The sequence below is a fragment of the Octodon degus genome, unplaced genomic scaffold, assembly GCF_000260255.1.
Source record: "Octodon degus isolate 3935 unplaced genomic scaffold, OctDeg1.0 scaffold00092, whole genome shotgun sequence".
Classification (NCBI taxonomy): Eukaryota; Metazoa; Chordata; class Mammalia; order Rodentia; family Octodontidae; genus Octodon; species Octodon degus.
Window position 1 is genome coordinate 8,812,067 of NW_004524668.1, and position 9,088 is coordinate 8,821,154.

At 46.0% G+C, this 9,088-nt stretch overlaps 1 protein-coding gene across 5 annotated transcripts in view; it reads left to right on the forward strand.

Annotated features, from left to right (window-relative positions):
• The window catches only part of Zbtb17 (zinc finger and BTB domain containing 17), a 32,240-nt gene that overhangs the window by 2,200 nt on the left and 20,952 nt on the right, over positions 1-9,088 (forward strand). For 2 of the 5 annotated variants that reach the window (XM_023722569.1, XM_023722568.1), the window contains exon 2: positions 1,302-1,388. The exons of the other annotated variants lie outside the window; for them this stretch is intronic. The gene's annotated coding sequence lies outside the window, so the exon portion shown is untranslated. The remainder of the gene's footprint in view (positions 1-1,301; positions 1,389-9,088) is intronic. 5 annotated transcript variants of the gene reach the window in all.

The following is a 9,088-nucleotide window of genomic DNA, read 5'->3' on the forward strand; positions in this document are numbered from 1 at the left end:
TTGCCAGCTAGTACTATATAATGAGACCCTGTCTACAAAACAAAGCAAAACAAAAAAACTGAAAGAATCAGCTTTGTGAATTAGAGAGCTCACTGGTGCTGTTGAAGACCTGTTAAGGAAGTGGGCCTGAAGCCAGGTAGTCAACTGCTGGGCTCCTCCAGGCGAGAAAAGAGGGTGGCCTTTGCTTAGAGGCCAGAGGTTGTGAGAGCTGATTTGGTTGTTAGAACTGACAAAACCCAGCGATTACTTTGATGAGCCAGTTAAGGGCAGGGGGGAATCAGGGTGTCCCAAGTTCTTGACTGGTGGGTTATTGATAACGGTTCACTATGCTAGAGATTGGGACGAGGAGCTGTCTTGTGTGTTTTTGAGAAGGTGTTACTCTGTTGCCCAGGCTGATTCCGAGTTGCTGGACTCCGGTGCTCACCCATCTCAGGCTCGGAGTAGCTGGGACTGTGGGCACACTCCAGGATCATGGTGTGAAGAGCATAGAGATGGAGGTTCTTTTGTTTTTGTTGTTTTGTTTGTTTGAGATAGGGTGTCTATAATTCAGGTTGGCCTTGAACTCACAGTGATTCTCCTGCCTCAGCCTCCCAAGTGCTAGAACTAGAGGCATATGCCACCACACTGGGCATGACACTGAGTTTTTTACCAGGCATGGTGGTGCACACCTATAGTTTCAGCACTTGGAAAGCTGAGGCAGGAGGGTTGTTGTGAGTTCCGGGCCAGCTTGGGCTACAAAGTAAGTTCAAGGCCAGCCTGAACTGCATAGTGAGACCCTATCTCAGAAAGACAAGAAAAAAAGACATTGAGCTTTTGAACATACTGGAATTAGGTGCCTGTAAAATGTTAAGTTAAGCTGCCTGGTACTGACCTTGTAGCTGTTGTCCACCAAAGGGCACTACAGTCACGGGAGGGGTTTGCTTACCTAGGGTGCGAGTACACAAGAAGCGGCGTCCAGGGCATCCCAGAGCAAGGCTTGCACCGAAGGGATGCTGGGTGCACCTTTGGTTTCCTTCTTACCATCACGCTCTGTCTTTTTCATCAAGCAGGAGTTCCCAGGCATGGGAATGCAGGCTGAGTTTATCTACCTCTGTTCTGGATCCCACACATTATTTGGTGTGTAGCAGGCCAATAAAAATCCCATTTACTATTTAGTGAGCGCTTTCTTGGCGCCAGGCTGTGTGCCAGGCAATCTGCACTTAGCTGTGTTTGATGAGTAAATGAAAGAGCTGCTGTTAGGGAGCAGCAGGCGGGACCTTTTGTGTTCTCATCAGTTTTTCCACTTGGGGTCTTTGACTCAGGTAACGAGCTGGAGAAGGGGAGCGAAGCTGGAGTTGACACAGACAAAGTGTTGGAAAGGAGCAGCCTGGGCTGTTTGAAAATCTGAGGTATGTCTTCATGCTCAGGGATGGACCCAAGCAGGGAGTGGGTTTGTTCTTCTCTATGCCCAGCGTGATTCAAACACCCCTTTAAACAATTTTCTTTCAAATTAGTAATGACAAAGTGCCCCTTACATTTTGGTTGGGAAGTTGCTGATAGTTATTCCTTTTTAGCAAAAAAGACCAGAATGGATTCATTACTGAGCAGGGTCACCACTTTTAATTAGGTGTAACCTAAAATGCTCCAAACTGGCTGGGATGTGGGGAGTGCTTGCCGAGCATGTGCAAGGCCCTCAGTTCAATCCCTAGCACTGCAAGTAAAAAAAAAAAAAAAAAAGGAAGGAAGGAAGGAAGGAGTAAATTATACAACAAAGCAGTTCCAAGTACAATGGCTGAAACAAAATAGAATTTTATTTCTGACCCCATAAAAATGTGAAATCCAGGGCTGGGGAGATAGCTTGGCAGCCTAAGTGCCTGCCTGGCAAGTACAAGGTCCTGAGTTTGATCCCCGGTATCACATGCCATGCTGGTCCCATACCTGTAATCCCAGTGCTGGGGAGGCCAAGACAGGAGGATCGCTCTGGAGTCTGAACTGTGTAGTTAGACCCTGTACCTAAGTAAATAAATAAATAAGCAAAATATATTTTTAAAAACATAGGGCCGGGGAGATGGCTCAGTAGAATAAGCGCTTCCCTGGCAAGTGCAAGGGCCTGAGTTCAATCCCCGGTTCAGCAAAAAATAAAAAATAAAAATATGCGCAGTCCAGAGCTGGTAGAGTAGATCACATTGTCCCATGAGGGTCTACTTGGGAACAGGATCACCTGGCTCTCCCGGCTCAAACTCAGGCTTCCATCACATGGTCCACGCTGGCTGCCCCAGCTCCTACCATCATGTATGAATCCATCTGGCAGATGGGAACAACAGCGCAGGGAGCACATTCTTACATTTTTGTGTAACATGGTTCCCAAACATAAGCGAACTCCTGCATCTGGTATACAACCAAAGAATGAGTCTTGCCTGTTCCAGTGCTGGAGGAAAAACTGGCTGAGACATCCAGGGTAGCTGGATCAGTGCTCTGGATGCAGTCCTGGCCTGAGGGAAGCCCACGGAATGGGTAAGGAGGGCTGGGCTTGCTCCCCAGGCCTCTGCCTCCCCACGGCATGCTGCTCTCTCTGGATCTGAGTAGGTTTATGGTGCTGGGGCTCAGAGGCTCCAGGCTCCTTTATGTCTTCAGAGTTTCCTGAGCGCAGCATGTGAATAATCACAGTGACGTGAAAAATGCCCAAAAGTCTAATTAAGAAGAGGTCTGGTGCAGCCAGGGTGCGGTGGTGCAGTCCTGTGACCCCAGCATTTTGGAGGCTGTGGCAGCCGGACCACAAAATCAAGCTAGGTTTGAGTAACCTAATGGTTTAGACTGGCAAGCCCATGAGCATGCACAGGAGGCTGGAAGGTTTGGAGGAAGGACATGATGGGTCGAGAGAATCAGGCAGCAAGGACCCTGGAGTGAGTGAGAATCTGTTGCCGGGGTAGGTACTGAATTGCTGAGCCTCAGTTTCCTAACCTGTGAAGCAGGGTTCACAACATCTGCCTCACAAAATTGTTTTGAGAGTTGTGTATGCCTCGGCAGATAAACCTCTGGCATCCTAGTGTGTCCCACCATGCCCTGCTTGGCCAGTCTTGAGTGACCAAAGTGACAGAGGTCAGAGGGCATTTTGGCATGGAGACATTTCAGCATGTGAGACAGGTGACAGCATGGGTGTGTGGCACTCTCAGAGCTCCTTGTGGGTGTCTGTGGCTTAGCCATCCCTGGAGGAATTAAGGTTGACCTCAATAATGTAATCAGCTCGGACACATGAGTGACATGGCTTGTGGTGTAGACTTGTGCTGTGCGCTAGAGGCATGTGGTTCTTCAGGCGGAGCTTTAAGGGAGGAAGCAAGCATGAGATTAGAATGGAGAGCTGCTCTCTTCTGTCTCAGCAGCAGCAGCCTCAGCTGCGAACCTTTCGGGCCTGGGGGTTTACTCAATGTCCAGGCATGCCCAACTGCTGGTCTTGAACTGTCCGGCAGTGAAGTTTATCCTCCTGTCCTACCCACGTCCTCTCCTGGAGCTGTCTGTCACTCTGAGGAGTGGCTTTCCTGTCCCAGGGAAGGCACTGTCCAGTTTTGAAGTCCTGCCTGATGGGAAGGGGTATCTGGCTGGCCTGGAGCCTGAGCCGAGGGAAGCTCTGCTTCTCTCAGGTGATCTGGTCCCAGGCTCCCAGCAGGGGCTTTCTGGGTGTGCTGTGGCTTAGTCTGTTGCATTTTGAGTTTCAAAATTTTTTATTTATTTATTTTCCAAACACAATTTGAAACAATTTAGGCTGGGTGTGGTGGCACATCCCAGCACTCGGGAGGCTGAGGCAGGAGGATCCTTAACCAGTTCAAGACCAGCCTGAGCTACAAAGTAAGCTCAAGGCCAGCCTGAACTTCATAGCAAGACCCGGTCTGAAAAAGACCCTCCCCCCCAAAAGAAGTTTAATTTGTAATTTGTTTTATGTCAAATGTTGAGTAGGTGCAAAAGAATGTACTTAGGATAAACGGGGATATAAGGAACACACCATCCTGTCACCCAATTTACAAAAAGAGTGTTGCCATGACCTTGGGAGTCCATAGTGTCCCGCAGACCCACAGGTCCTGCATGCATTTTGCTCTTGTCCACTTTCTTTTGCTTTTTTAGGATTATAGTTGTACACCATCATGCCATGCAATTGGTATTTACTTTTTTTTCTGTGCTTTTTTTTTGTTTATTTGTTCATTATAATACTGGAGATTGATTGAACCTAGGACCTTCATACAGAGCTACATTCACATCCTTTTTTTTTTTTTTTCTTTTTTTTTGGTGGTATTGGGGATTAAAATCAACCTTGCACTTACTAGGCAAGTGCTTAAGCCACTGAGCTATATCCCCAACCCTCCCAGCCCTTTTAAATGTCTTTTTATTCTTTATTTTAAGACAGGGTTTCACTAAGTTGTTAAGTTGCTGTCTTAGTTACTCTTCTCTTGTTGCTGGGACAAGTACCCAACACTCAAAATGAAAGAAGGAAAGGTTTATTTAGCTCACAGTTACTGGAGGCTTCAGTCCATACTCAGCTGGCTCCAAGGCAGAGCAGCATATGGCAGAGGGCAGCAGTTCATGGTGGCGGAAAACAGCAAAAGCAACAAGAGCAAAAAGGGAGGTGGGTGGTAGAAGGCTCTTTCAGTCCCTTATGTTGTATATTACCCAATAGGGTGCATGTAGCGCTCACACCCATAATCCCACTACTAGACAATGAATCAACCACAGACTCTAGATTCAGCCACCCCATGACTGCTTGAGGCTTGGGGGGACATCTAGACACAGAGCATAACACAGGCTAAGCAACAACGCTGGCTTGGACTTGAAATCCTGTTGACTCCTATCTCAGTTCCTCTTGTTGCTGGGACAAGTACCTGACACTTAGAATGAAGGAAGGAAACTGTGAGGTTTATTTAGCTCACAGTTACTGGAGGCTTCAGTCCATACTCAGCTGGGTCCAACGCAGAGCAGCACATAGTAGAGGGCAACCTTTCATGGTGGTGGCAAAGAGCAAGAGCAAAGGGAGGGATAGCAGCAGCTCAAGCCCCTAGCTTCTCTTCCCACCTTACATTGTAATGCACATTACCTGTCCCAGGGCAGGTGCAGCAAGCACACCCACAGTAATCAATCACAAACTCCAGAAGCCACCCCAAGACTGCATGAGGTTTTGGGGGGACACCTAGACACAAACCATAACAGTTGCCCAGGCTGGGCTGAAATGTGCAGTCCTGCTGCCTCATCCTCCCAGAGTGCTGGGATTATAGGTATATACTACCTTAACTGGCTATTTTGTATGATTTTGAACTCAATATAAATTTAACATTGTTTTCTTCCATGACCCAGATTTTTTGTATAACATATATTCTTGGGATCAATCCATGTTGCATGTTTGTATTTCATGTATTAAAATATTTCACTATTCTGATAAAGCAGTGTAAGATTGTTATTTTGGGTTTTATCTTCCTGATTACTAGTGAGTTGAGTGTCTTTTCTTAAATGTATGCATCATTTTTATGATATTGAGCCTCCCAATCCATGAACATGGTACATCTCTGGATTTCTGTACTTTCCAAAGTCTAGTGTTAGTGTCTTCACACTGAAATACTCAGCTGGGACCGTGAGCCCTTAACACTGTAGGCATGGTTTAGTTTTTTATAAAATTTTACCAGATGTCATTTAGCTCTGTGTTCAGATGTTCTCATTATTACTGCTTCCCTCATTCTGTTTCTTCTACAGCTCATAGGGATCACGTCACCTGCCAGAACAATATCTTTTATGTGGTGTGACTGTGGGCTGTAAAAAGATGTGATAGGGCTACATTCCATCTGAGGCCCATTTGGGGCTTCACACGCTCAGGGGAGCTTCCAGCCTCCTCCCCTCGGTGACAGCATATGGTAGAGGCAGATTTCTCGCAGTCTTCTTTGCCCAGGGCTTGTGTGACCTCCTTTCTGGTGGGTGGGGAGCTCAAACTTGCGCAGTTCAGCAAATGCTCGCAGTGCCCCTGTTCTCAAGCTTCATTTGCTCTCTGGATTCTAGCCCTGGTGTAGTTTTTCCCCTTTCTTTATTGGTTACTTGACTTCCCAGTTCTGTGATACATTTAAAAAAACATGCCATGAAATTTTTATTCAGCATTTATAGCTGTTTGCAGTCGGAGAGTTGACCAGGGTTATCTGGTGTACAGCACTTGCAAAAATTGAGATGTTTCATAGGTGTTAATTTTGCAGTTCATTTGGCAGCAGCAAACTCTGAATATTAGATAGAATAATGTTCTGCTCCTGGGTTTTATATCCTAACTTATTGGTACAAGGAAAAGGCATTGGTGAATACCTTATTTATTTGTCTTTAATGGCGCTGGGGATCAAACCCAGGATTTTGTGCATGCAAGGCAAGAGCTGTACCACTGCGCCACATCCCCAGCCCCAGAAAAAGGCATTAATAAGTGCCTGTTCATGACAGTTTGCCCTTTGGTAACAAAATAAGGATGTGTTGAACTTGTCTGTGGAATCTGTCTGTCTGTGGAAGTTTTATTCTCGTCCACAGTAGAAAGGGCACAATATGAATGTTTGTTTGTTTATTTATTTTGAAACAGGGTCTTGCTGTGTAGCCCAGGTTGGCCTCCAACTCACAGTGATCCTTCTATCTCAGCCTCCAGGGTGTTGGGATTATAAACATGCACCACCACACCTGGCCAGTGCAGTTTTTAAGAATATGACAGGCTTGGCCTTGAGCCTGGGCATGGTGGCAGACCTAAGCAGGTGACAGCCTCGCTAGGCCATGATTTGCTATCTGCACAGTGGAGTGACAGCATTCACACTCTCCTGGAAGAGAGACAGTGAATGAGCTTTGGTGAGTTGCCCCACAGCTCTTCCAGCCAGTCTTCCTCCCTGGCCACTGCCCTTGGGAAACAGCAAGCCTCTGGTTTTCTCTCGCCAGTGACCTTCCCTAGAGGTTTAGCATGGGAGAGCGCATTATTGGCAAGACTTTCTGGCACAGTGATACAGTTTTACCTATGGTTTTGGTTTATTGGTTTACTTTATTTAATTTTTAAAAATATATTTAGTACAGGGTTTGCAGGGTCTCACTATGTAGATCGGAATCATGTAGATTGGATTTGTAGTGATTCTCTTGTTTATAGCCTCCCAAGCTCTGGGATTACAGGCACACACCACCACATCCAGTCTCAGTCATCCGTCTCAGTGCACCCCAGGGGCAGAGCCACAGGGATCAGCCACTTGGCCCCTGTGTCTGTCTAAGCAGGTACTTGTTTGTTTATTTTTGAAATAGGATCTTACTTTGTAGTTCACTTTGTAGCTCAAACTGATCTTGGCATCCTCCTGCGTAAGCCTTCCGAGTACTGGGATTGCGGGTGTGCACCATGACGCTTGGCTCCAGCTGCATTCTTTTTCCAGGACTTTCTCCCTACTTGGCTGAGATACTCCATCAGGTTGGGAGAGTCCTGGGTCTGTTTTATTGATTCTCCCCCCAGTAACTCACACTGAAGCATTAATTTTACCCAACCAATGAAGGTGTTTTAAGTTTGCATGAACAGGCTGGGGCTATAGCTTGATGTTACTATGCTTGCCTGGCTTGGGTAAGGGAAGGCCACTTCTTCCATCCCAGCACCACCAAAAAACCAACACATAATTACACAACAGTCCTAGTCTGCAGCATTATTGGCAGGATGCCATCCGGATGGAGCACCTTGGTCCACCGTGGAAACTGTCTTTCAAATCTCTACAATTTGATTCTCAGAGTGGTAGTTTGTGCTTCTTTGATTACTAGTGAAGTTGAACATCTTTTTTTTTTTTCCTGTTGGTATATGTTGACCATTTATAGTTCCTCTTTGGAAAATTACTTGTTCATTCCTTTGATTCATTTTTCTGTTGGCAGGTAAATCTATTTCTTGTTGATTACTTTTTAATAACAGCTTTGTCAGCCAGGCTTGGTGTGCACACCTGTAATACCAGCACTCAGGAAGCTGAGGCAGGAGGATCAGTGGGAGTTTGAGACCAGCTTGAGCTACAAAGTGAGCTCAAGGACAGCCTGAAGTACATAGCAAGACCCTATCTTAACAGGACAAAAAATTAATAAAAATAAAGATAACAGGGGCTGGAGAGATGGCTCAGTGGTCTAAAGCACCTACTTAGAACAAGCTTAGCAAAACATCAGGGATTGCGGTTCAATCCCCCAGCACCACATGCCAGCCAGCCCTGCCCCCTGGTGGGCTGAGCTGGCCTCTCTCTCTCTCTCTCTCTCTCTCCTCTCTCTCTCTCTCTCTCTCAAATAAATAAAAAAAAATAAAGATAACAGCTTTATCGACATATAATTCACATTATACAGTTCAACCACTTAACAAGTACAATTCAGTGGCTTTCAGTGAATGTATAGAGTTGTACAACCGTCACCACTATGCAATTTCTGTTGTTTCTTTAGCCTAAAAAGCACCCTCTCTGCCTCAGTCCCAATCCTTATGCCATTATGAATCTACTTTCTGTCTTTATGCATTTGCCTTTTTAAAAAAAATTTTTTTAAATGTCTTTAATACCAGGTCTACAGGGTCCCACTACACAGATCGGACTTGTAATGATCCTCCTGTTTTCAGCCTCCCAAGTGCTGGGATTACAGACACATGCCAGTTTTTTGTCTTTTTTTTTTTGTATTTTAGTATAGGGTCTACAGTGTCTCCCTACGGAGAACAGAGATCGGATCTGTAGTGATATGCCTGTGTTCAGCCTCTCAAGAGCTGGGATTACAGGCTTACCCCCCACCCCCAGTTTCAATCAACATCTCAGCTGGGATCGAACACAGGCGCTTTAATCTGCTGAACTATTTGGCCAGCCCCTTTTTTGTCTTTTTGAGACAGGCTCTCACTAAGTAGTTCAGGTTGTCCTTGAGCTCACTTTGTAGCCCAGCCTGGTCTCAACTTGCAAGGATCCTCCTGCCTCAGCCTCCCAAGTGCTGAGATTATAGCCATGCACTACCATGGCATTTTGTTTTGTTCTTTTTAAGAACAGGGTCTCTTGGGGCTGGTGAGATGGCTCAGTGGTCTAAAGCACCTACTTAGAACAAGCTTAGCAAAACACAGGGACTGCGGTTCAATCCCCCAGCACCACAT